Source organism: Oryctolagus cuniculus, chromosome 12 (assembly GCF_964237555.1).
Source record: "Oryctolagus cuniculus chromosome 12, mOryCun1.1, whole genome shotgun sequence".
NCBI lineage: Eukaryota > Metazoa > Chordata > Mammalia > Lagomorpha > Leporidae > Oryctolagus > Oryctolagus cuniculus.
In genome coordinates, this window is record NC_091443.1 from 98902508 (window position 1) to 98930075 (window position 27568).

The 27568-nt window shown below is 48.7% G+C and overlaps 1 long non-coding RNA gene and 1 pseudogene across 23 annotated transcripts in view; one reads left to right on the forward strand and one right to left on the reverse strand.

Annotated features, from left to right (window-relative positions):
* The window catches only part of LOC103346136 (uncharacterized), a 331605-nt gene that overhangs the window by 173658 nt on the left and 130379 nt on the right, over positions 1-27568 (forward strand). For 17 of the 23 annotated variants that reach the window (XR_011381021.1, XR_011381020.1, XR_011381022.1 and 14 more), the window contains exons 8-10: positions 8121-8861; positions 13114-13277; positions 18734-18886. This is a non-coding gene — a long non-coding RNA (uncharacterized lncRNA). Of the gene's footprint in view, positions 1-8120; positions 8862-13113; positions 13278-18733; positions 18887-25805; positions 26022-27568 lie in introns of all 23 variants that reach the window. The other 6 variants (XR_011381017.1, XR_011381009.1, XR_011381008.1 and 3 more) reach the window with 2 other exon arrangements.
* LOC138844579 (adenomatous polyposis coli protein 2 pseudogene) lies at positions 1375-4471 on the reverse strand (annotated as a pseudogene).

The following is a 27568-nucleotide window of genomic DNA, read 5'->3' on the forward strand; positions in this document are numbered from 1 at the left end:
AATTTTTTAAATCAGGGCACACGTATTTTATCTTATGGAATTCTAGGTTTGTTTTATTGTTTTGGCTCCAGCAGATGTTTTTCCTTTATTTATGGGCTGTTCCCTACCTTATATCTTGTTTATATTTATTTGTTTATTCATTTATTCTGTCAAAAACAACAAAAACACAACTAGTAGGAGTTTCATGATTAGAAAACTACATAGAACACCTACTCTTTTGAACTTTGTGTCTGAGAACAGAGAAATTTAAGCATTTTGTTGAAGAGAAGGAATTTAAATTTCTCTAAAATGAGTTTGACTGCAGTTTTCTTGTTAAAATCATCTAGAATGCTAAAGCAATGTGAAAGGTTTTAGGTGGCACAAACCAGAAACATCTGGTTCCTTTTGCATAGCTCCATACCAGATTTGGCTACAACCTCTTGGCTGGTTTGGTTGTTTGTTTGCTTTGCATTATTTTCATGAATCACATTTCATTTTTGTTTATAAATTTTAGTATGTTACAATTTGGCTTCATGCTAGATAACAAAATTCATGTATTTAGCTTAATTTTCTTTTTTTAATCAGTACATAGTAATTTTACCTTCCAGTTCCAATTTTTCATTGTTTATGTGCTATTCCCCACTTTTTTCTGATTTTCTGACTTAAAATTTGTTTATTCATTTGTTTATTTATTTATTCTGTCAAAAAAACCAACTCATTTGACTTTTGTATTGCTTATGATACAAAAACACAACAAATTGTCTTTTTATGATTTGAAAACTCCAGGGAACAACTACCCTTATGATCCATGAGTCTGAGAAAAGTGAAATTTAAGCCTTTGTATAAGGGAAGCATTTTAAGTTTCTAAAAAACAAGTATGATTGTGGTTTACTTGTTAAAATAATTTGGAATGCTAAAGCAACTGGGCCAGTTTTGGGTGGCACAAACCAGAAAAATCTGGTTTGCTTATTGCAAAGCTCTGTATCAGATCCTGCTACAGCCTCTGGCTACAGCCTCTTTGTTTGTTTGTTTTTGCATTTTTCATATATTGTTTCATTTTGGTTTATAAATTTTAATATGTTACATTTTGCCTTCATTCCAGATAATGGAATTCAGGTCATTGGATTTAATATTTTTTAATGAGGAAACAGACATTTTACCTTCTTTAATTCTAGGTTTGTTTTATTGTTTAGGCTTCCAGCAAACGATTTTTTCTTTGTTTACGGGCTGATCCTTACATTTTTTCTGGTTTTAAATCTATTTAATTGTAGACCTTTCTCTCTGTCTCTCTCTCTCTCACTGTCCACTCTGCCTGTCAAAAAGAAAGGAAGGAAGGAAGGAAGGAAGGAAGGAAGGAAGGAAGGAGGGAGGGAGGGAGGGAGGGAGGGAGGGAGGGAGGGAGTCGGACTTGGAGAAGGCCGCCTGGTGCAGCCACGTGATGATGGAGTTGGCACCCTCCTGGATGGTGTGCCACTGGACGCTGTCCAGGTCCGAGGCCTGGTCTGAGCCGGCCACCTCCTCGAGGCAGTCCTGGGGTGCCTCTGCCGGCCACTAGTCCTGCCCAGAGCCCGGGCCTTGCGGCGCCTGGGCAGGGCTGAGCCGATGCAGCAGTGCAGGAGCTCCTCCTCTGAGCACGACCTGGGGGAGCTGTGGTCCCTGGCGCAGGGCCTGGGGGACCGTGGGCTCCGGGCCTCCCAGGTGGCTGGCCTGGCCGGCCGCTCACAGGGCTCGGGATCGCTGAGCGAGCTGGCGGAAGAGCTCAGAGAATAGCAAGGTGGGGGTCTCCTTGGTGATCAGCCAGGGTTGGGCTGGGGTGGGGGGGCGGCTGGGCCTGAGAGGCCGCCTTGGCTGGGGCCCGGGCCTCCTTCCCGCCCCACCTCAGGGCCCATGGGATGGTGGACAGTCGCCGTGGGGGCGGCCCGGCCGAGGACGGCGCCTCCTCAGAGTGATAGAGGCAGTACACGGCCTCCTTGGTGGGCGTCCTGAGGCACAGGGACTGCCTCCCCCCTCCCCCCCAGCCTGGTCCAAGTGGGCACTTGCGGGCCAGCCCAGTGGCAGCTCCAGCCCGGTCCGGCTCCTGCCTGTTCCCCGGCCCTGCTCCGGGCTCCGGCCATCGCCCCCGGCCTTGAGCCGGTTCCTGGAGATCTGGCTGGCTGGGGCCGTGAGGCCGGGGGGCTCCCGCCTGTCCAGCCGGCCTCGGGCTGCTCCCTGGTGGGCCCTTGCAGGGTCTCCTCGCTGAGGGAGGCGGCGCTGGAGAAGCTGACCGGAGTGCCCTCGGCCGAGTTGGTGCACAAGTCGTCCTCTTAGGCCGGGGCGGGCACCAGCATGTAGACGGGGATGGGCAATGCCCTGCGGTCGGGCTCCAGCGCCAAGGCCACCTTGCAGAGCCGCAGGGGCAGGGCCGCCCCCAGGCACTCACGCAGCAGCTCCAGCTCCTGGTCCGCGGCCGTGCGGGTGCGGGAGCCCGTGGGTGCCGGCCCCTCCTGGCGTCCGGCGGCCTCTTCTCACCGACAGTGGCTGGCGCGGAGGTCGGGGCAGGTGGGCAGCAGTAGCCCCAGCTCCAGGTCCTGCTGCACGTAGTGCTCGTGCAGGGCCAGCGCACTGAGTCTGGAGGCGCAGAAGTTCTCGTCCAGCTTCTTCACGGTGAAGCGGATGCTGCAGGCGTCCAGCTCAGAAGGCAGGCGGCAGGGCTGCCGGCAGTTGGGGATGTCCAGGAAGCGCTTCCCGTAGCTCTCCCACTGCAGGCTGACCTGGCTGTCCTTGGGCTGGCCTGGCTGTGTGGCCGGCAGCGTCTTACTGCTGCTGGGCGGCATGGTCTGCCCGAGGCTGTTGGGCAGCTCCCTGGGGCTCACCATGCTGCTGCCTAGTCCGCCTCAGGGGTCACTGGGGATGGAACCGGCGATGGCTGGGCTCTCTCGAAGCTGCCCAGGGAGCTCATGGAGCTGCAGCGGCTCAGCACCAGCGGCGTCTCCTGCACACAGTTCTCCGAGGAGCTCCATGCCCAGGCGCCAGCCGCAGCCCCGCCGGCGGGCCTGGATGGCCATGGGCGGGGGCCCGCGTTACGCCCCGTCCAGCTCCGCCTCTTTGGGGCTGGCCTCCTCCAGGCCCTCTAGGGAGGACTCACTGTCCAGGTCTCTGGCCTCGCTGGGGCCGGGGCGTCCGGCCGAGGACAGCGAGCTGCAGCGGGTCAGGAAGAGGGGCCCCTCCTGCGCCACCAGCCTCTGCAGCGCCCTGTTGGCCGTGGCCGGCCAGCCAGCGCCCAGCTTCTCGGGCACCTGCTCAGGCCCTCAGACGGCAGCCAGTGCTGCTTCCAGGCCCTGGGGGCCGCCTGGGGGCCGCCAGGATCCCTGGTGCCTGCCCTGCCCGCGGCCTCCAGCAGAGGTACGTTCTGATAGGTGGGCGACAGCTTGATGGTGCGCACGCGGGCGTTGGCGCCAGCGGCGTCCCGGGTGGGCCCATGGTCGAGCCGAGCGGGCCGCGGCTGCCCGCCCAGGAGCTCCTTGCAGTGCTTGGGCAGCGCGGCAAGCGGGCAGGTCCTCATGTGTTCCCGCGGGCAGTAGCCGTCGCTGCTGCTGCTGCTGTTGTTGAGGCTGTCCTCTGACAGGCTGGCATGAGCTGCCTTGAGCAGCAGGGGATGCGCCTGCCCTCCCCACCCCACCCCACCCCTGCGCACCTCCTGCCCGGGATCCTCGGAGCTGAGGCTGAAGCTGTAGTCAGACGAGGTGTGCAAGGCCGAGATGTCCTCCATCAGATGGTCGCTCGGCGGACCGCCAGCACCAGCTTGGTTTGGGTTTGGCCGCCACAACAGCCTTGCTGCCCTCCTCCTTCTCGGGCTCCAGACTGCGGCGGGCTGGCGGGGTGCGGCCAGTGCCTGGCCCTGCAGGAAGGGGCTGCCCAGGAAGAGGGAGAGCATGGCTGGGCTGGCGGGCTCCGCGGTGGTGGCGGCCAGGGAGGGCGCGTCGTGGTCATCCTCGAAGCAGCCCCAGTCGGAGGCGTAGTACCGCGCCAGCCCGTCCAGGTGCCACAGGGGCAGCAGTGGCTTCTTGGCGGCGGCTGCAACCTCGGCCTCCGCCTCGGCCAGGGCCTGCTTCTCCAGGTGGCCGAGCGCCTGCGCCAGGTGCCGGGCATCAAGCTCTGCCTCTAGTGCCCGCTGCTTGCACATATAGAGGATGGGCACGCAGGTGCCGGGGGACATGGCCGTGGCGGCTGCCTGGTGCCTGGCGGGCTGGTAGGCCAGCAGGTTGTGCAGCGCAGCGGCATTGCCCATGGCGATCATTTTGTGCCCAGAGTGCACCAGGTTGTGCAGCATGCCCACGGCGCCCAGGTCCCACAGCAGCTCCTGGTCTCTCGTGCTGCAGGCCGACAGGTTCCAGAGCGTGCAGCACGCGTTGCTCACAATGGTCAGGCTGTGCGAGGTCAGGTGCTGCAGCAGCTTCTGCAGGCAGTTGTGGTCGCGGAGCACCTGCCTGGGTGGGGGAGGGTGGAGGCGGGGTCAGGTGTGGCTGGAACAGACCCTCTGGTGATTGGGCGGCCTTTGTAGGCATTTGGGGGCCTGGACCAGCAGGTAGGAGGGGTGGTGGTGGTGTGTCTCTGTGTTTCTCAAATACGTTTTAAAATAAAATTCAAAAAAAACCTCAGCGAAATCTAGTTCTCTTGTTTCAAATTTCCATATCAGATCTGGATACTGATCTTGGTTTGTTTGTTTTACATTTTTTCATGTGCTATATTTCATTTTGGTTTATAAATTTTATTATGTTACCTTACGGCTTCATGCTGGATGATGGAATTCAGGTACTGGGTTAATGATGTTGTTTTAATCAGGAATTCTAGGTTTGTTTTATTGTTTTGGCTACCAGCAGAATATTTTCCTTTGTTTATGGGCTGTTCTCCAGATTTTTTCTGGTTTTAAATTTATTTGTTTATTCATTTGTTCATTTATTCTGTCAAAAACAAAAAACCCAAACAAAGAGAGGCTCTAGACAGATCTGATATGGAGGTGATTAACAAAAGAACTGTATTTTTTTTGTTTGTGCCACCCAAATCTGGGAAAATTGCTTGAGCATTCTGAATGAGTTTGGGAAGAAAACCTCAGTTAATCTCAATTTAGGGAAACATAAAACGTTCTCTTCTACAGAGGGCTTAAATTTCAATTTTTCCAGACAAGTAGATCATAAGAGTAGGTGTTTCCTGCAGTTTTTTAATCATAAAATGACAGTTTGTTGTTTCTTTGTATCGACAGTGATACTATTTCTAATGTATTGTTTTTCATAGAATAAATAAATAAGCATACAAATAAATTTAAGACAAGGAAAAATTTGGGAGTAGTCCCTAAACAAAGAAATATGCAGCTGCTGGAAGCCAAAAAAAAAAAAAATACCTGGAATTGAAGAATTAAAATGCTTGAACCCTGATTAAAAAGGAAAATTAATCCAATTACCTGAATTGTATTATCGGCATGAAGGCAAAATGTAACATAGTTAAAATATAAACCAAAAGGAAATGCAATTGATGAATAAAATTACCAAAATACTAAGAAACAAAGATTTTGTTCCCAGATCTGATATGGAGCTTTGCAAAAAGAACTGGATTTTTCTGGTTTGTTGCACCCAGAACAGGTCAAGTTGCTTTATAATTCTGAATTATTTTAACAAGGAAATCACAGTCAAACTTGGTTTGTGAGACTTAAAAATCTTCTCTACTACAAATTATAATTCTGAATTATTTTAACAAGGAAATCACAGTCAAACTTGGTTTGTGAGACTTAAAAATCTTCTCTACTACAAAAGGCTTAAATTTCACTTTTCCAGACACATTGATCATAAGGGTAGGTGTTCCTTGTAGTTTTCTAATCATAAAACTCTAATTTCTTGGGTTTTTCTGTACAATAGGGATACTATGTCAAGTGTGTTTTTCTGACAGAATACACAAATAAATAAATTTAAAAATCATAAAACTGTGCAGAACAGCCCATAAACAAAGAAAAAGGTAGCAGCTGGAAGCCAAAGCAATAAAACAAACTTAGAATTCCAGAAGGTAAAAAACCTACACACTGATTAAAGAAGAGCGTTTATCCATTTACTTAAATCCATTATCTGGCATGATGCCAAAATGTAACGTAATAAAATTCATAAACCGAAATGCAGTGCAATACATGAAAAAATACAAAAAAAAAAAAAAAAAGAAAAAGAAAACCACCACAGCCAAAGAGGCTGTAGCCAGAACTGATATGGAGCTCTGTAACAAGAGAACCAGCTTTTTCTAGTCTGCGGCACCCAAAACAGGCCAAGATTGCTGATTTTGAATTCCAAATGATTTTAATAAGAAAACTGCAGTTAAACTTGTTTTAGAGACATTTAAAATTCTTCTCTCCCACTTAAATTTCATTTTTCCCATAAGATAGATCATAAGGGTAGTTTTCTCATCACAAATCTCCAATTTGCTGTTTTAGGTATCATATTGGATATTATGTCAAATGTGTTTTTATTTAGGACAGAATAAATAATCCAATGAATAAACAAATAAATTTAAAGTCAAAATAATGTGGTGAACAGTCCATAAACAAAGAAAATATTGACTAGTGGAAGCCAAAACAATAAAAGAAAATCTAGAATTCCAGAAGGTAAAATGCCAGTGCCCTGATAAAAAGAAAGGGTATTTGCATAATTACCAGAATTCCATTATGCAGCCTGAACCCAAAATGTAAAATAATAAAATGTATAAGCCCAAATGAAATGAAATACCAAATAAACCAACAGTCTGCAGCCAGAACTGATATGGAAGTTAGCAACAAGAGAACCAGATTTTTCTTGTTTGTGCAACCAAAAACCAGACAAGTTGTTTTAGGATTCCAAATGATTTAACAAGAAAATCGCAGTAAGATTCATTTTGGAGAAATTAAAATCCTTCTCTTGCACAATACAGTTAAAATTTAATTGACCCGGACGCATACATCATAAGGGTAGGTGTTCCCAAAAGTTTTCTAATCATAAAACTCCAATTTTTTTGTGTTTTATTGTATCATAAGTGATACAATGTCAATTTTATTGTTGTTTATGACAGAATAAATATATAAACAAATGAATAGATTGAAAACAAGGAATAAAAGGGGCAATAGCTCATTAACAAAGGAAAAGTTGGCTGCTGTAAGGGAAAATAAGAAAACGAAAGTAGGATTGCAGAAGGTGAAATGCCTGAGACCTGATTTAAAAAAGAAAATTAATTCAATTACCAAAATTGTTTAATCTGGCGTGAAGTCAAAAAGTAACATAATAAAATATATAAACTGAAATGAAATATAATACATTAAAAATACCTAAAAAAGCAAATAAACAAAGAGGCTGTATCCAGATCTGATATGGAGTTTTGCAATGAGAGAAGCAGATTTTTCTCCTTTGTGCCACACACAAAGTGTGTAACAGCCCGTAAACAGCTGGCTGCTGGAAGCCAAAACAAAACAAAACAAAAAAAAACGTATGATTCCAGAAGGTTAAATGCCAGTGCCCTGATTAAAGAAGACCATTTTTACAATTATGTAAAATTATGTAGAATGAAGTCAAAATGTAACATATTAATATTTATAAGCCAAAATGAAATGTAATGCATTAAAATGCAAAACAAACAAGCAAAGAGGCTGTAGCCAGATCTGATATAGAGCTTAGTAACAGGAGAACTGATTTTCTGGTTTGTGCCTCTCAATACTGGCCAAGGGGCTTCAGCATTTCAAATGATTTAAACAAAAAAATTGTAGTCAAATTCATTTTGGATAAACTTAAAATCCTTCTCCTTCACTTTTCCCAGACACATAGACCATAAGGGTAGGTGTTCCCTGTAGTTTTCTAATCATAAAACTCCAATTTAATGTGTTTCTTGTATCATAAGCGATACTATGTCAAATGCAGTTTTGTTTTTAAAAGAATAAATAAACAAATGAATAAACAAATAATTAAATTTGAAACAAGCAAACTTTTGGTGAACAGCTCAAAAACAAAGGAAAATGCAGCTGTGGTAAGCCAAAACAATAAAACAAATAAGGATTCCAGAATGAAAAAATGTGTGAGCCCTGAGATATATATATATAGGTAATTAGATAAATAATATATATGTATATTATATTATACATATAATAATTTATATATATTCAGGTACTTAGATAAGCAGCTCAATTCACAATAGCTAAGACATGGACTCAACCTAAATGCCCATCAACAGAAGACTGGATAAAGATATTATGGGATATGTACTCTAAAGAATAGTATATAGCAGTAAAAAATGAAATCCAGTCATTTGCTACAAAATGGAGGAATCTGGAAAACATCATGGTGAGTGAAATAAGCCAGTCCCCAAGCGATAAATATCATATATTCCCCCTGATCTGTGACAACTAACTGAGCATCTAGAAGAAAACCTGTCAAATGAAACAGACACTATCCAGGCTGTGACTCAGGGATGCAGACGCTGATGGCCCAGCTTCTCCCAGAGAACCCTGGAGAGGCAAGACTGGAAGCAGTCCTGGAACTTCGGAGGCTGGATGGGGCAGTGTGCAGAAGCATCCTGTGTCGCCATGGTGATGGCCAGTGGGGAGTGCGCCTGCGCCTGGCGCTGTGACCCGGAAGTGCACCCGCACGCCTGGCGCCTACAGCCCAGTGGTGCTCAGGTGGGAGTCAGCGCCGTGTCCGGTCCTGCCGAGAGCCTGCACGAGCCGTGAGTAGCTGTCTGCGATGCTGCTGGCCGAGCCTGAGGGAGACCCAGCGGCCCCAGGGCCAGGCCGGGATCAGGAGAGGCTGCCGCGCCGTTTCCCAGGCGCGTTTCTCTTCTTCGGCCCCTTCCGGAAGCAGCGGCCTTGGCGGGCCTCTGTCCTGCCAGCAGACCGGGCCCCCTTGGAGGTGAGTGACGCGCGGCTGTTGCGGTTTCCCACTGGGTCCCGACGGTGCGAGTGGAGTCGCGGTCGTGCTGTGCGAGCAGCTGTGCGAGAGCAGAGGTGGCTCGGTCTCCTCCCGGAATGGCCCCGCGTTCCCGTGTGTTTGCTTTGTGATGGCCCACCCGCCCTGCTCTAGACCTCTGAGACTGTGGACTGGAGGAACAAGGGCAAAAATGCTGGTCCGTTTCCTGGTCTAGGAGGACAGTTTCGGGTTCCTGGCATTTGGTGTGATGTTAGGGCTCTGTGGATTTTCCGCAGTGCTTTTTGATTATTATTTTGGTAAAGTTGGTAGTAATGTCCTCGCTGTCATTTCTGTTGTTAAGTCACTGGAGTCTGTTCTCTTTTTTTCCCCTGTTTCCTGTGGATAAACGTTTTGTCAGTTTCACTGCGTTTTCAAGAACTGTATTTTGGCAGGCGCTGCGGCTCACTAGGCTAATCCTCTGCCTGCAGCACCAGCACACCAGGTTCTAGTCCCAGTTGGGGCGCTGGATTCTGTCCCGGTTGCTCGTCTTCCAGTCCAGCTCTCTGCTGTGGCCCGGGAAGGCAGTGGAGGATGGCCCAAGTGCTTGGGCCCTGCACCCCATGGGAAACCAGGAGAAGTACCTGGCTCCTGGCTTCAGATCGGTGCAGTGCATCGGCCATAGGGCAATTTGGGGGGGGGGGGGTGAACCAACGGAAGGAAAACCTTTCTCTCTGTCACTGTCCAACTCTGCCTGTCAAAAAAATAGCCGTTAAACCTCAAAAGATTTGGTACTATAGCTTTAAAAAAAAAAAAAGAAATCATTATAGACAGGGAGGTTTTCATAGGCCTATGCTTATTGCAGTAGGGTGCACAATAGCCAGGCTATGCAGTCTGTATATGTATGCAGTCTGCATATGTACATAGCCCATAATGTCTTTATTCAGTCTTAAGGCGATAGATATTTAGGCTGATTGCATATTTTTGCTGCTGTGATTTGAGCTGTAGTAAATACGGGGGCAGCGATAACTCTTTTTTCATATGCTGATTTCACTTCCCTTAGGTATATTCCCAGGGGTGGAATGGCTGTGTCATATGCTATGTCCGTATTCAGATTTCTGAGGGATCTCCATGCTGTCTTCCACAGTGGCAATACCAGTTTACATTCCCACCAGCAGTGGATTAGGGTGCCTTTTTCCCCACATTCACAAGGCCATTGTAGTATTGCTTTGCATTTCCCTGACGGCTAGTGATCCTGAGCATTTTTTTTTTCTTTTTGACAGGCAGAGTGGACAGTGTCAGAGGGAGAGAGAGAAAAAGGTCTTCCTTTTTCCGTTGGTTCACCCCCCAATTGCCACTCCGGCAGCACACTGTGGCCGGTGCACTGCGCCGATCCAAAGCCAGGAGCCAGGTGCTTCTCCTGGTCTCCCAAGTGGGTGCAGGGCCCAAGCACCCAGGCCACCCTCCACTGCACTCCTGGGCCACAGCAGAGAGCTGGCCTGGAAGAGGAGCAACCGGGACAGAATCCGGTGCTCCGACTGGGAGTAGAACCTGGGTGCCGGCGCCGCAGATGGAGGATTAGCCTAGTGAGCCGTGGCACTGGCCGATCCTAAGCATTTCTGCATATGTTTGTTGGCCATTTAGATTTCCTTTCTTGAAATATTTAGCCTGTTGAAGTCCCTTGCCCATTTCTTGAGTGGGTGGTTTGTTTTGCTGTTGTTGAGTTTCTTGAAAGTTTCTGGTAGGTTATCCTTTATCAGTTGCATACTTTGCAACTGTTAGTTGCCTCTTCACTTTGCTGAGTGTCTCTTTTGCAGTGCAGAAGCTTCTCAATTTGTTGTTGTTGTTTTGGTGTCCTCTTCTATTCCTTTCTTTAATCTTTTGTGATTCTCCAATATTGAAAATTCTTGGTTAAATTTATTCTTAGCTGGGGCCGATGCCATGGTTCACTTGGTTAATCCTCCACCTGCGGTGCCAGCATTCCATATGGGTGCCGGTGGTTCTAGTCGCAGTTGCTCCTCTTGCAGTCCAGCTCTCTGCTGTGGCCCATGAAGGCAGTGGAGGATGGCCCAAGTGCTTGGGTGCCTGCACCCATGTTGGAGACCAGGAAAAAGCTCCTGACTCTTGGCTTCAGATCAGCATAGCTCCAGCCGTGGTGGCCATTGTGGGGGGTGAAAGGAAGACTTTCTCTGTTTCTCTCACACTCTAACTCTATCTGCCAAATAAATTAAAAAAAAAAATTCCAAGCTATTTTATTTTCTTTGTAGCTATGTGAATGGGATTGGTCTTCGAAGTCCTTTCTTAGGCTAGGAGCTGATAGCAAACAGACAGAAACATCGTTCCTGCCTTGGGAAGGCTCTGGGGCCAGCACATGGCCAAGGAGGACAGTGCTGCCGGTGGGAGCTGGGTTCCAGTGCCACTTCCCAAGTGTGCCTTTGCAGCAGTGCCATTCCTCACAGCTCTGGGGCTCCTACACTGTGGGTGCCTCCTTCTGCCCCTCTCCCCTGCAGCACAGAAGGCCTGGGCACCCTGCTGTGTGAGACGCCCAGTGATTAGTCCTGGCCGAGTTTTGTTACCTCCTGACACGTTCGCCCAGGAAGACAGATATGTGAGCCGCACAGGGGTCATGCAGGGAGGCTGTGCATCGGCTTTTCTTCCCTGACCTAGGAGCGAGGAACGCTGTTACAGATGGTGCAGAGGAAGTTGCCTTGACTTGTTGTGCTGTTATTTTTTTCAGGATTAGGTTTGGGAAAAAAGTGGTTTGGGAAAAAAGTGCCTCTGATGGGAGCCTGGAGCCGAGGCACATCATGTGCCTGGCTTACAGAGCCCGACTTGTCCTCAGCATGGTTGGTTCTTGAATTTCTCATTTAAAGGCAAGATTCTCTAGATCCTATTTCTTTTCTTTTTTTTTTTTATCTTTTATTTAATGAATATAAATTTCCAAAGTACGACTCATGGGTTACAATGGCTCCCCCCCCCCATACCGTCCCTCCCACCCACAACCCTCCCCTTTCCCACTCCCTCTCCCCTTCCATTCACATCAAGATTCATTTTCGATTATCTTGATATACAGAAGATCAGCTTAGTATACCTTAAGTAAGGATTTCAACAGTTTGCTCCCACACAGAAACATAAAGTGAAAAATAATAGATGATTTTTTTTTAAATGATGATGAAATCAGATCAGACCTATTGTCATGTTTAATCCCAGTGAGAGTCAAGTTGGGAATTGATAATTTCTTTTTTTTTTTTTTTTTACAGAAGATCAGTTTAGTGTACATTAAGTAAAGATTTCAATCGTTTGCACCCCCATAGAAACACAAAGTGAAATATACTGTTTGAGTACTCGTTATAGCATTAAGCCTCAGTGTACAGCACATTAAGGACAGAGATCCTACATGAGGAGTAAGTGCACAGTGACTCCTGTTGTTGACTTTACAAATTGACACTCCTGTTTATGGCATCAATAATCTCCCTATGCACCAGTCATGAGTTTCCAAGGCTATGGAAGCCCCTTGAGTTATTTGGAAGTCAAAGTTATACAGAGAGAAGGAGATGCAGAGGGGGGGTCGTCCATCCAATGGTTCACTCCCCAATTGGCTGCAATAGCTGGAGCTGTGCCTATCCAAAGCCAGGAGCCAGGAGCTTCCTCCAGGTCTCCCACTTGGGTGCAGGGGCCCCAAGGCTTGGTCCATCTCCCACTGTTTTCCCAGGCCATAGCAGAGAGCTGGATGGGAAGTGGAGCAGCCAGGACTAGAACCGGCACTCATATGGGATGACGGTACATCAGGCCAGGGCATTAACAGGCTGCACCACAGTGCCAGCACCTCTAGCTCCTATTTCTGAATACCAAAATGTGGTCACCCTTTAACCTGATGTGAATCTTTTTTTTTTAATTAATTGAAAGGGAGAGAAAGAGAGAGAGACAGACAGACAGAATCGAACTTCCATTTGCTGGTTCACTCCCCAAATGACTGGGCTTGGCCAGGACAAAGCCAGGAACCAGGAGTTTCTTCTGGGTCTCCCACATGGGTGCAGAGGCCCAAGTACTTGGGTCATTTTCCGCTGCTTTCCCAGGCACATTGGCAGAGAGTTGGATTGGAAGTGGAGCAGATAGGATTTGAATTGGCGCTCACATAGGATGCTGTGCTGCAGGCAGCAGCTTTACCCACTACACCACAGCACCGGCTCCTGATGTGAATCATTCCTACACAGCATTGGTTTCTTCCTTCAGTTTACTCTCCTTGCTTTTGGTTTAGATTGGTACACTTGTTGCAGCCTTCCTCTGGTGACGAGAAATCTACCAACGTGTCTATGCAGCTCTTCAACGCAGGGACTGAGCAACTCATCGTCACCTTAGAAAACATTGGCCAGGAACCCCTGGAGACACTGGAGGTCACCTCCAAACTGCTCCCCACCAAGGGTAGGTGTGGTCAGTGCGTCAGACCCTGGGAAGTTTGCATTGTTGCCTTGCACAAGCGATGTTTTACATAGTTACTGTTCAGACATCCTTTAGTTTGGTTCAACACTGGTTGGGGTGGAGATCACACACCACATGCTACAGGCATGAGACAGACCCCTTAATGCCCTTGGTTCCCATTACTGAATCTGAACAGGGGTCAGATCCTCAGCAGACTGGTTACTGAGTTGGAGACTGGGAGATGAGAGCAGGCTGATCCCATGGTTCCCACAGCCCAGGGTGGCCTCCTGACTCAGCCCTTGAGGGCTGGGCCAGGCTGAAGCCAGGAGCTAGGAACTCCATCCAGGATTCCCACATGGATAGCCAGGGCCCAAGCACTTGGGGAAACCTCCGCTGCTTTCCCAGGCTCTTTAGCAGGGAGCTGGATTAGGAGTGGAACAGCCACGTCTCGAACTGAAGCTCATCTGGGATGCCGGCATTGCAGGAGGCTGCTTAACCCTCGGCACCACAGTGCCAAGGCCAAGGTGTAGCTTTTCCACCTTTCTGGGCTGCTGTTTCCTTTGCTGTTGCTGTGCCTTTGAACTCTTCTGGAACTCAGTCCCGTGCCAGCCATCCCTTTCTTTCCTGCCTTTTATCAGGACAGTATTCATTGCAGACTTGTAGGAATCCTATCTAAACAATTGTGTGCCTGCTATGTAGCTTCCATACCTAGCATTCTGCTGCATTTGCTTTGTGACACATCTCTCTGGCCTCCTACCTGCATACCTCCCCTCCCCCCTCCAGTATCTTGTCTAAAGTTCCAGAATTCAGAAGCACCGATGAGTGCTTCTGAGCTGGATGTTTTTGATAAAATGCGTATGTGCTGAAACGTGCAGGTCTAATATGTTCCATCCGATGAGTCCAACAGATGCTGGCCCATGTCATTGTGTAATCTAAGCCCTCATCAAGATATAATACAGAACATTTCCATCCCCCCAGAAAGTTCCCCAGCTTTCTTCCCAGCAAGTCCTAGTGCTACCCCAGGAGCAAATGCTCTTGTCTGTCATCTGTGTGCTGGGCAGCCCCACTGGGTGTTTGCTGCTGGTGATGCAGGGTGTGGGTGACATGCATGGCAACCAGGCAGGTGGCAATTGGCAGACATGCAGCCCAGTCACCTTCTCTTCCCTGCCTCGAGTTTAATTTTCCGCTGGGTCTTGCCCACACCTGGTCGGTCTTAAAAATCTTTAGACGTTTATTTTCAGGCTGGCACTGTGGTGTAGCTGGTTGAGCCACTGCCTGTGGCACTGATATCCCATGTGGGTACCAGTTTGTGCCCCAGCTGCTCCACTTCTGACCCAGCTCCTTGCTAGTATGCTGGGAAAGCAATGGAAGGTGGTCCAAGTGCTTGGGTCCCTGTGGGAGACTTGGAGGAAGCTCCTGGCTTTTGGCTTCTGGCTCCGGCCTGGTCCGGCTCTGGCTGTTGGAGCCATTTGGGGAGTGAACCAGCAGATGGAAGAGTTCTCTCTCTCTCTCTCTGTTCTTTCTCTTTGTAACTCTGCTTTTCAAATAAAATAAATCTTAAAAAAAGAAATTTACTTTCATTTCTCTGAAAGGCAGAAAGACAGAGAGAGAGAGACAAAGATTATCCATAGATTGTTTTAACTCCCAGAGGGCCAAAGGCCTGCAACAGCCAGGGCCAGGACAGGCCAAAGCCAGAACTCAATTCAGGCCTCTCGCATGGGTCCCAGGGATCCAAGTACGTGAGCCATCACTCAGGGCCTCCCAAGATGTGCACTGGCAGGAAGCTGGAATCCAGAGCAGAGCTGAGCCTGAAGGTAAAATGCAGGGGTCCCAGGCATTTAATGGCTGAGCCAGATGCTGGCCCCTGATGTGTCCCTGTGTTGTGTTGCTTTGCTCGGCTTGTCTCTAGTTAGGTCTAGGATGCCTGGGCCCTGTGTTACTCTCCTCCTTTTTATGGACAGGGGAAGTAAAGGCAGAAGAGGTGACTGACTAAGGTCACATGGCAGGTGGGCAGGGAACCAGCAGGAGGACCAAAGTCTCCTGATTCTCAGCTTTGGTGTAGTCACCCTTAGGAGGCAGAAGCATGATAATCATGTAACACACAGCCCGGTGTAGCCATCTCAGAGCAACACAGTTAGGAGTGAAAAATTAAAACCATCATTCTTTCTTTAGTTTCCTCCCAAGCTGCCATACATCTACATGTGGAATTAACTTAATGGAAACAAACCATCTGCTTCCAGAATATACAAAGGGAATAATTCCTGGTTCTTTTGCTGTACAAAGCAAGGCTGCCAGTGGTGACAGATGACCACCAGCACTAGAAGCTGGGAACGTGCACCAGGCTCCTGTGTGGGGCCATGGCGACAGCAGCAGGTTTGCCTGTGGATATTAACGAGCATCTATTTCCATTCTTGCCTCAGCTTCACCTTGGGCCCGCCGAGCCTACTGAATGCCTGCTCTGTGGATTGAATGCTTCTCTGGTGCCTGCAACGTTTTCTTTCTTTGTGCCGCTGGTAGAGTTATTTTCTATCTTAAAATTAGGAAGAGCTCCCACCCTAGAGCTCATTCCATGTGCCAGATGTGAGGCACTTGACATTCTTTTTCCATATGAAGTTGTCCCAGTGACCACAGGAGGGCTATCAGGGTGGGTGCTCTGATAATCTGTTTATTTCACTGTGACATCCTCCATGCCTGAGAACCCAGAGCAGTGCTTGTCACTTAGCAGGTGCTGCACAAGTGTCAACCACGGTTCTCACCTCCTGGGGCCATCCTGAGAATGCAGGACACAGGTGGACAGTACTGGGCACCGAAGCGCTGGACCCAGGCTTGCTTTGGCAGTGGTGGTGTTTGGTGCACCCTCCTCTCTGCAGGACTGCATTTGTGGTCTCAGTGCCCGATGCCGCTAAACCTACTGGCACCCTGTGTCCTTTCCTGATCCTGCCCGACAGCTGGGAGACACTGAGGGTCCCGGCAGGGCCCCCACAGTGCTTTAACGCGTCTGTGCTCACCCTGAATAACCCCCCATTCTTCAGACACCAACCTCAGAGAAAGAAAAGTTTCTTGTTCTGTTTTCCCTCCTCCCGTCTTCCTTGCTATCCTGACCTATTTTACTACAAAAAATTATTTGTTTAATTTATTTGAAAGTCAGAGACAGAGAGGCTAATGAAGACAGAGAGGGAGAGAAAGATCCCATCTGCTGGTTCACTCTTAGGGTGTGCATTAGCAGGGAGCTGGAGTCAGAAGTGGAGCTGGAACTCAAACTTGCAGGCGTCTCAAGTGTTTTTTTTTTTAAATAAAATTCTTTTTTCTTTACTTTTTAAATGTTGGTATATTTATTTGAAAGGCAAAGTGACAGAGGAATAGATCTTTCATCTTCTGGTTCATTTTCCAAATGCCCACAACAGCTGCAGCTGGGCCAGGTCAAAGCTGGGAGCCTGGACCTCCAACCGGATCTCCCACGTTGGTGGCAGGGACTCAAGTAATTGAGCCATTATCTGCTGCCTCCCAGAGGAAGCTGGATAGGGGAAGCCGATTAGCTGGGACTTGAACCAGGTGTTCCAGCATGGGATGTGGGTACTCCACATGGAGGTTTAATCTGCTGCAGTACAATACCTACCCGCGGGTGACTTCTTAACCACTGTGCCCCACTCCTGCCCGACTTCTGCCCCTCCTGGCTTATTTTAACTCCTTTGCATGTTCAGTGTGCAGTGAGGGTTAGTGCTCTGAAGTATCAGGCCAGCCTTTATGGGCCCCTCAAGCTTTTACAGGACAAGCTCATCCCCGTGTATACACATTCCCTCCAGAGAGATGAGGCGTTACACACCACCACATTTCAAGACCAGGATTGTCTACTGATTTAACCCTCCTACTTATAATTCACCTGCAACAAGTCTTCCTTTGTAGGCTTCGGAAGATGCCAACTTTCACTCTTGCTTAAATAGTCCCAGATTCAGAAAAGTCTACTGTTTGTTTAAGCTTTCCAACAAATGTCCTGTGATCCATGTGTGTGAGGGTGTGCACACATGCAGACACATGCACATATGTAGCCACACCCCCACACACTGCTGGATGTCTTTTTTTCTTCAACAAGAAGTGCTGACTCCATGCCAGCGTGATTGAAGATTCATGCAGGGTTTCATTGGGCCGAGCTTCTTGGGCTGCATCTTTTCCCACCGATGCTGGAGCTGAGCCCGGGTACAGGGAGAAGCCAGCAAGCACAGCAGAGCTGAGCGGTCCCTGCTCGTCACCCAGTGCTACTCAGTGTTAAGATGCTGACACCACTTTTCTCAGGGGGAGAATGAGTGATGTGTGCACCACGGTTGACATCTGTTTCTCCTGTTCCCTCTGGCAGCACGTCCCTCTGTGGGATTTTGAGAAGCTGCTTTCTTCATTCTGTCTGGTAGCACAGAAATACAGAGAAGAAACAAACAGGAAGGGCTGCCTGTGAGGCAGGGCCTGGTCTTGAATCTGGTGCCCGAGCTGTGTAGCTTGCCATGGCACTGTAGCCACAGAGAAGGCTCACTGGCCCTGCCCGCAGCTGTGCCTTAGCCATAAAGGCTTTGGTTGTTTGGCATCAGATGGTCCCTGAGTGTGGCGCTGCCTGTGACTTGCACACATCACTTAAGGCACAGAGTTTCCTACAACATAAGCAGATTGTTTGGTGTCTGAGTGTGCTCATGCTGGCCTCCCAGGGTTCTGTGTGTGAGACCTGGAGCATCACTGACATTCTGGCCTTGTGGTTATCCCAGGATCTCGGTGCACCACACTCATGTAAAGAATTACACTTGAAAGAATGGCACCGTTTCACAGGCTTGCGGTCAGGGTTGGACAGCAGAGTGCCGGATGCTGTGTGGACGTGGTGCCCTCCCTAAGATGGGATGGGGAGCAGAGCCCATGCAGAAGTCAGGGAGAGAGTATATACACCGATCTTAGCAGGTACTGCTCAGGGGAGCACGCGGACAGCAGCTGCCTGGCTCTTGGTGTTTCGGTGATACCACTTAGCACTGAGCCCACGTTTGCCACCTGTTCCTCCCCTTCCTTTAGGGTTGTGGTTGGCAGGTGCCTCCTGCAGGTCAGCTACAGTCAGGGTTGATGTTCCTCACACCTCCCTTCTCCTCCATACACCACCGCCTCTCTGTCCCCTGCCCCTAGGGCTCTGTGGCCTCAGCCCCAGAGTTCATCTCTCCAGTGAAGCACTTCTGAGGAAGGAAAAGCCCTCTGGACAGGCAAGGAGAGTACTATAGCTGGTTGTAACATGATGCATTCTCCCTCCTCTTTGTGCCTCAAGGCCTCTTCTGATTCAGGACTTTTCCTGGGACTTTTTGCTCTCTGACATCTTGAATGCTTCTTGTCTTTGTTTTTGAGCTTGTGCCAGAATTTCCCAGCCGGGTTGGTGTCAGTCTCATTGTGCCTCTGCTCTGCCATCACCATCAACATCACTATTGTTGTTACCATTGCAGAGAAGCTGTACGGTGACTTCCTGAGCTGGAAGCTGGAAGAAACCCTCACCCAGTTTCCCCTGCAGCCTGGGCAGATGGCCACCTTCACTGTCACCATGAAAGCGAGCCTGGACTTCTCCTGCCAGGAGGGTCTCCTGCAGGACCTGAGTGACGGTAAGCAGCTCCCTCGTTTCCGAGAGCTCACCCGCTCCCAGGTGTGCATTGTAGCCAGCTCTCCATGGTGCCTGCCACCGGCCATGTGACTCACCCATCTGAGACCTCTCCTACTTTGTTAGCAGCGTGGCTTACTGCAGGCACATTATAGAGACAATTTCTCAATTCCCACTCTTGACTGTCTTGTCCTGATTTGCTAGGTGGTCGTCCTAAGGGAGTGGAATTCTGTGATTTTCCCCCCAAGTGTGCCTGCTGTGTCGGTGGGACACACAGTGTTGATGATGGAGTTCTCCCATCTGGTGATGCCAGTAAGGAGACGGAGCTGGGGGCAATGGGAATTGTATCTGCTGAAGCACCAGGCCTGGCCTTGTGGGGACGTGAGTTCACAGATTAGCTGTGTCAGGTTGTCACATGCACTTCTGGAGGCCTTGGGCTTGTGTTAGTCAGCTCAGGCTGCTGTAACAAACTCCACAGCTGGCCTGGCCCAGCCACAGGCATTGACTTTCTGCTGGTTCTCAGCATTGCAAGTCTGACCCAGGTGCTAGCATGGTTGGGTTCCTGGTGAGGGCGGCCATCTTCTTGCTGTGTTCTCATTGGGTGGAGACAGATCAACTCTCTGGTATTTCTTCCCCTTCCCTTTTTTTGTTTTTTAAGATTTATTTATTTACTTGAGGGGCAGTTACGGGTGTGTGGTGAGGTAGAAACACACAGGGACGCATGTGCGCACACACACACACGCACAGAAACACACAGAGTGGGAGAGAAGAAAGATCTTCCATCTGCTGGTTCACTCCCCAAATAGCCACAATGGCTGGGACTGTGCCTGGCAGAAGTCAGGAACCTGGAACACCATCTAGGTTTCCAGTGTGTGTGTAAAGGGCCCAAGCTTGGGCCATGTCCTGCTCCTTTTCCAGGCACATTAGCAGAGAACTGGATCAGAAGTGGAGTAGCCAAGACATGAACTGGTGTTCACATGGGGTGCTGGGGACACAGGTGGTGACTTAACCCCCTGTGCTGCAACACCAGCCCCAGTAAGAACATTTCAATCCTGTGTTTTAAGGACTTTGGAGTCTTCATATACAGTACATGACTTTCATCTCCATGAACATGATGTAAATGACAGACCCTCCTGTGGGTGTTTTGGGTCCGGATATTCCTGGGTGTGTTGCAGCTCCCATTCCTTGTCCGTTCACCTGCCAAGGGGCATTCATGCGTTTCCGTTGTCTTGGCTGTGGTGAGCAGTGCTGCAGTGGACATGTGAGTGAAGACATGGCTCTGCCATATACATATATGTATTCCTGTATATACCACATACACACATTACATTCACACGTACATATCACATGCATGTACACAAACACATCACACGTATACATGTCACATATGTCACACACATGTACATGCACACATTACATGCATGTACATATACACCTTACATGCACATGTACATAAATCCAGATGTGGGCTGGTGGGGTCCTGGGAGAGTTTGAGTTGTTTTTAGCTTTTAGCGGTTCTCCATGCTTGTTTTCAACATGCTGCACTGACTGACATTCCCTTGAGAAGTGTGCTAACCCCTGTTTCTGCACCTGTGGCCTGGGTCTTTTGGTAATAGCCAGTCTAGTGGAGTGACATGCCATCTTATATGGTTTTATTTTTATTTATCGATTTTGAAGATTTGTATGTTTACTTGAAAGTTAGAGTTGGAAGAGAGAGTGAGGGACAGAGAGAGGGCCCTTTCATCTGCTGGTTTGCTCCCCAGAAGGCTGCAATGGCCAGAGCTGCCCCAGACCAAAGCCAGGAGCCAGGAGCCCCTGGATGCAGGGACCCAAACACGTGGTCCATCCTCCACTGCTTTTCCCAGGTCATTAGCAGAGAGCTGGATTGGAAGTGAAGGGAGTGGGACAAAATCCAGTGCCCGTGTGGGATGTCAGCGTCTCAGGTTGCAACTTACCCGCCTTGTCACAACACTGGCCTCTCTGTGTGGTTTTAATTTGCATTTCTCTGATACTTGGCGATGGTTACTTGTATGTATGTCTTCTTTGGATAAATGTCCATTCAGGAGCTGTTTGTTCTCTTGTTACTGATTCATTTGAGTTCTTTGTATTAAGGTAGTAGCCCCTCACCTGATAAATGATTTCAAGTATCCTCTCTCAGTGTGTGGGTCGGTTCTCTACTCTGTTACTTGTTTCCTTGCTTGGAGAAGGATTTTCTGGTATGCAATCTCACATGTCTATTTTTGCTTTTGTTGCCCACGCCTTTGAGGTCACATTGAAGAATTACTGCTCAGACCAATGCCATGGACATTTCCCTCTGCTTTTCTCTAGTCATTTTAGAGTTTTGGGTCTTATGTAGGAATTTATTTATTTATTTACTTATTGGGATATGTGTGTATGTATGTGTGAATGTGTACATATATCGATATCAAATCTCTAGCATAAACCACTATCATAGGCATTTAATTTTAATGTATTTTCATCTTATTTGAAAGGCAAAGGAGGCTGAGAGAGGGAAAAGAGAGAGAGAGAGAGAGGAGAAGGATCTCCCATTTTCTAGTTCACTCCCACAAAACCTTCATAATATGGAAAAGGCTTATGCTACTTCAAAAATCAGAATACAGATTTATAAAATACATTCAATTTTGTAAAATGTTTCTATTATTTATTTTGACAGGCAGAATTAGACAGTAAGAGAGGGGGAGACAGAGAGAAAGGTCTTACTTCCATTGCTTCACCCTCCAAATGGCTGCTATGGCCGGAGCTGCACCGATCCGAAGCCAGGAGCCAGGTGCTTCCTCCTGGTCTCCCATGTGGGTGCAGGGCCCACTGCCTTCCCGGGCCACAGCAGAGAGCTGGCTTGGAAGAGGAGCAACTGAGACAGAATCCAGCACCCTAAACGGGACTAGAACCTGGGGTGCCGGTGCTGCAGGTAGATTAGCCAAGTGAGCTGCAGAGCTGGCCAATAAATTCAATTTTTAAAATCAATACAATTTTTTTAAAAGAATAAACAATACTAAATAAACACATAATGTTAAGTGTGCCTGTCTATGCACAGTTAGGATGCAGGATGAGGAATTATTTTTTTCCTATCCACTTATATTTTTCAAGATTTATAAAAGGAACATACATAATTTGTAAGCTAAAATTTATCATTAAAATGCTTCAAAGTGTGGCAGGCATTGTGGTGCAGCAGGTTAAGCTGCAGCTTGGGACACCCACATCCCACACTGGAGAGTCTGGTTCAAGTCTCGGTTGCTCCATGATGCAGATCTGGTTTCCTGCTCATGTGCACCACGGGAGGCAGCAGGTGATGGCTCAAGTGCTTGTGTCCCTGCCGCCCACATGGAGACCCGCAAGGAACTCTGGGCTCCTAACTTTGGCCTGGCCCAGCCCTGGCTGTTGCAGGCATTTGTGGAGTGAACCTCTGGATGGAAGATTTCCCTCTCTTTTTTCTGTCACTCAGCGTCTTACATAAATAAACAAACAAAATTTTTAAATGCTTCAACTTGAATTTTCAAAAAGCTTTTACAAAGAAAACTTGGGATCTGCTGCCACCCTCCATCCAGGTACAGAACCCAGCACCATAAAAGGTCAGAGGCAGACAGAAACTGCAAGGTGCCTTTGAATGTCAGGGATTCCTAGACCTGAGATGACTGTGGCAGCAGCGACAGGCATCCAGGACTGTGCAAACTCGGGACACACACAGTCACTGCCATCCCTTCCCCACAGATCAGGAAGCCAAGGCTCAGAGACTCACCCCAGGTCAGGGGTCTGCCAATTCTCCCACCACGTGCCCAGATTACACTCCACTCCCCGCAGCACGCAGACACTGCCTAAGCAGCCATCATCCTGTGAGGAAGACCCTCCCTGACACCACTCAGCGAGATTCCATCCCTTGAAGAGAAACAGCAGTCCTCTAACTCCTGGCTCTCACTCTGCCTGGGTTATTAAGCCTTCAGAAAAGACAGTGTCAAGTTGTTCAGCTCCACACAGACTGCCTGACTTACAGGGAAAGACAGCAGGTTCTGTGTCCCCAGTAGCGCACAACCCATGGAGAGATCAGCTAGCTAAGGGACGCTAGGAGCCTATTGCAATGATCTCATTGAGAACTCAGCCAGGTAATCCAAAGGAGAGGAGGAAGAATCTGCTGACTTCTTAACAGCAGGGGAGCTGGGGAAAGGAGTAGCCCAGAGCTTCTGCCCCGGCAGGAACAGCACCAACTACGTGATGGGCTCCAAGAACCAAAAATGCCCAGTAAACCAAATACATATTATGTAGATGGGGAAAGTATGAAAGCAGGCTAAAAAGATGGCTTGAAGCAAACCATGAGTGTCCTTGAGATAAAGCCAAGGCTTCACAGGGTACATAAGGCCAGTTCCACAGGTCCCGAGCTAAGAAGAAGGTGCAAACTCTGCCTAGCCTGTGACAAGTAGGCTGGAAAGAGCCAAGCCAGTGGATGGGGCATTACATTGAGAGGGTGCTGCAGCTTGCAGAGCAGGAGGGACCTTAGAGCTGAACCAGCCCCGTGACAGTGGAAAGGGGAAGAACTGGCCCAGGTGAGATCAGCTCATATGGACATAGGACACGCCAGGCAGGTGGGGCCCAGGTGAGATCAACTCACACGTGGACAGAGGACAAGCCAGGCAGGAGGGGCCAAGGTGAGATCAACTCACATGGACACAGGACACAGCAGGCACAGAGAGGGTGCAGGACAATTTGGGGAGACTTCCAAGACTAAGAAGCTGGTAGCACCCTTGACTCAAAACAGGAAATTCAGGAGGAAATGACAGAAAATTGAACAGAGGAGATAGTGAATTAGGCTCCCATTAAAAGCTAGGGGACCGGCCTGCGCCACAGCTCACTAGGCTAATCCTCCACCTGCGGCGCTGGCACCCTGGGTTCTAGTCCCAGTCGGGGTGCCGGATTTTCACAAAAAGTGAAAAGTAAGTTACATTAATTTAATAAAAGAAAAATGCAACAAAGAAGATTTAATTTTGTCAGTGTTTATTTGAAATCAACTTAATTCATCATGTGTTAAATTGATGACAAATGAATTAGGAAGTTATTTTTAACAGGATAGAGATTTACTAACTTAAAACATTTTACATTATGTTACCTTCAGTAATGATCCCCTACAGAGCATTTACATGTATTTTAGAAGGTAACTAACCGTGGCCAGCACCACAGCTCACTTGGCTAATCCTAGCCTGCAGCGCCGGCACCCTGGGTTCTAGTCCCGGTTGGGGCACTGGATTCAGTCCCGGTTGCTGCTCTTCCAGTCCAGCTCTCTGATGTGGCCCAGGAAGGCAGTGGAAGGTGGCCCAAGTGCTTGGGCCCTGCACCTGCATGGGAGACCAGGAGAAGCACCTGGCTCCTGGCTTCAGATCGGCACAGTGAACCAACGGAAAAGGAAGACCTTTCTCTCTATCCCAATCTCTCTCTCACTGTCCACTCTGCCTGTCCAAAAAATTTTAAAAAAGCCAGGGGACCTCAAACGCTACCTTTCGGTATTCTATCTTGCTTTGTGAAGACACGATTTGGTCTATTTCCAACATAACCCATACTTTAAAGGCAGGGATAGACTGTGGAGGGCGGGGACTGGGATGCAACCTGTGTTCCATGGAAAACTCTGTAGATCACAGGTGTTTCAAGTCCTTGTGTGAGTGGGTACGTAAGTGTCTGATAAGTAAATCCCAAAGATTTCCTCACGTGCAAGTCAGAGAATGTTTGTAAGGAAGAAGAGAATGACTGGGTACCAAAAATTTGTTGTAGCCAAGTTAAACTCTTTTTCAAATTCTGGGTTAATAGGGTAAGTAATGCATATAATACCAAATTCTAAAAAAACAAACAAACAAACAAACAAACAAAAAAAACTCTAGTAGTTGGATTTGATGTGATATTTTATTTATAGCTATGTTTTCCTTTTTAAATTACTTTTCTTAAAGATCTTATTTATTTATTTGACATTGAGAGTACACACAGAGGAGATGAGAGCAAGGGAGATAGGGAGGGAGGAATGGAGAGAGAGAGAGAAAGCAAGAGAGAAAGAGGAGAGAAGTCTTCCATTTGCTGGTCCATTATCCAATTGGCTGCAATGGGCGTAGCTGAGAGTATCTGAAGCCAGGAGCCAGGATCCTTGTTGAGATCTGCTCATGGGTGCAGAGGCACAAGGACTTGGGGCATCTTCCGCTGCCTTCCCAGACCACAGCAGAGAGCTGCATCGGAAGTGAGTGGAGCAGCCGTACTCGAACCGGCACTCTTATGTGATGCCAGCACTGTGGCGGTGCTTTACCTGCTACCTCACAGTGCCGACACTCCCCCTGGAAGCCGTTTGTCATGGGATTCAGCTGTCTGCTAAGACGCCTGGGAAGGAGAGGGAGACACCCCATGGACTTGGGCCCCTGAACACAGAATGGAGCACCGACTAAAGTCCCTGTCTTCTGTCCCAGTCCCGGCCTTTGTAGCCACCTCGGGGGTGAACCCCCAGATGGACGATCACTCAGAGAGAGAGAGAGAGAGAGGGAGAGAGAGAGTGCTGTTGATGCCCTCTGTACTGCTTCTCTCCCCAAGCGGCTTTAACGAAGGGCCAGCGCAGGGCCAGGCAGACGACAGGAGGCAGGAAGCAGGAGGCAGGAGGTCCATTGAGGACTCCCATGAGGCAGGGAGGTGAGGTCCAGAGAACCTGGGCCATCAGCGTCTGTGTCCGTGGTCACAGCCTGGAGAGGCGGGACTGGAAGCGGCCCTGGGGCTTCAGACGCTGGATGCAGCAGTGTGCAGCTGCGTCTTAGGGTGCCATGGTGACATCCAGTGGGGAATGCGCCTGCGCCTGGCACTGTGACCCGGAAGTGCACCCGCACGCCTGGTCCCTACCGCCAGGCGGTGCTCTGCTGGGAGTGAGCGCCACGCGTCTGCTCCTGCCGCAGAGCCTGCGCAAGCCGTGAGGAGAGGAGCCGTCCTCGTCGCTGCTGGTGGAGCCTCAGGGAGACCCAGCGGCCCCAGGGTCAGGCCGGGATGAGGAGAGGCTGCGTGTCCGAGGCTGCCGCGCCGTTTCCCAGGCGCATTTCTCCTCTTCAGCCCCATCCGGAAACGACGGCCTTCGCGGACCTCTGTCCCGAGAGCAGACCGGACCCCCCTTGGAGGTGAGTGATGCGCGGCTGTTGCATTTTCCCGCTGGGGGTCTTGGCCGCCAGCCTGCCTGCGCCTCTTGGGTCGCGAAGGCGCGGGTGGAGTCGCGGTCGTGCTGTGCGTACCGTCTGGAAGGGTCCCCAGGGTGCGAGCAGCTGTGCGAGAGCAGAGGTGGCTCGGTCTCCTCCCGGAACGGCCCCGCGTTCCCGTGTGTTTGCTTTTTGAGGGCCCAGCCGCCCTGCTCTAGACCTCAGAGACTGTTGATGGGAGGAACGAGAGCCAAAGTGCATGTCTGTGTCCTGGTCTAGGAGGCCAGTTTCGGGTTCCTCGCGTTGGGTGTGATGTTGGCGCTCTGTGGGCTTTTCATGAAAGAGCCTGGTCAGGCCGAGGTGTACCTTGCGTTCCTAATGTGATGATTTGTGTTTTAGTATGGCAAACGGCATGGACGTTTTTGTGAACTGGGTTTTCTGTGTCTATCGGGATACTTTGTGGGCTTTTCCCATGTGTGTTCTGTTTTGTGATCTACTGATTTTGTATGGTAGCCACCCTTGCATTTCCGGAGTAACTGTCAGTTGTGCACAGTGTGCTACGCTTTGGTCGTGCTTCTGGTTGGCGTCTGGTAATGTTTTGTTGAGGCATGTGCCCCATTCCTGACGGGTATGTATGTGTGTGCCATTCTTTGTGATGTGCTTGTTTTGGATGTTGGGATAAGGCTGGTCTGATGGAATGAAATGGAAGGCTTTTCCTCTTCATCTCCTTGTTGGAAGGGTTTGCGAATCACGCATTTTAATTATCTTTTCCATGGGAGTTCTCACCGGTGGAGCCATCTGGTCCTGGACTTTTCTTCATTTTTTGTTTGTTTGTTTCAGTTTCTCTGCTACTACAGTCTTTTTTCAAATTAGAAGTGTCTTCAGAGATTCTTGGTTCACTGTATTCAGTTTTAGTGGTTTGCGTCTTTCTGAGAATCAATCCACTCTATCTAGGTTGACCAAATCCTTGGGCCGTGGTTTTTCCCTAGTGTTTTTGGAGTATTATTTTGGCAAGGTTGGTAGCAATGTCCTCTCTGTCATTTCTGTTGTCAAGTCACTTGAGTCTGTTCTCCTTTTTTCCCCTGCTTCCTGTGGATACACGTTTTGTCAGGTGACTGAGTTTTCAAGCACTGTACTTTGGTCTCACTGAATGTCTGTTGTGATATTTTCTACGCTGTTGGGTTGATTTGAGTTTGAATCTTTTTCCTCCTTCCAGTTTCTTAAGATGTACTTTGCTGTTCTAGTGTTTTAATGTAAAATTGGGTTAATAGTTCCAATGTCTGTATTCTGTAATGTATACATGTATAGCAATACAATTTCTCATGTGAGGTTACTCCTGTCAACCTGGAAAACTGTATGTATGGACCCACTACTGTCAACATATTGAAGGAAAAGAAGGCATTGTGTAGACAGAGTTGTTTTCACGGGCCTGTGCTTATTGCATTAGGATGCACAATTTCCAGGCTATGCAGTGTGAATATGCGTGTATGGTGTCCATAGCCCATAATATATTTTTTTTACAGACAGAATGG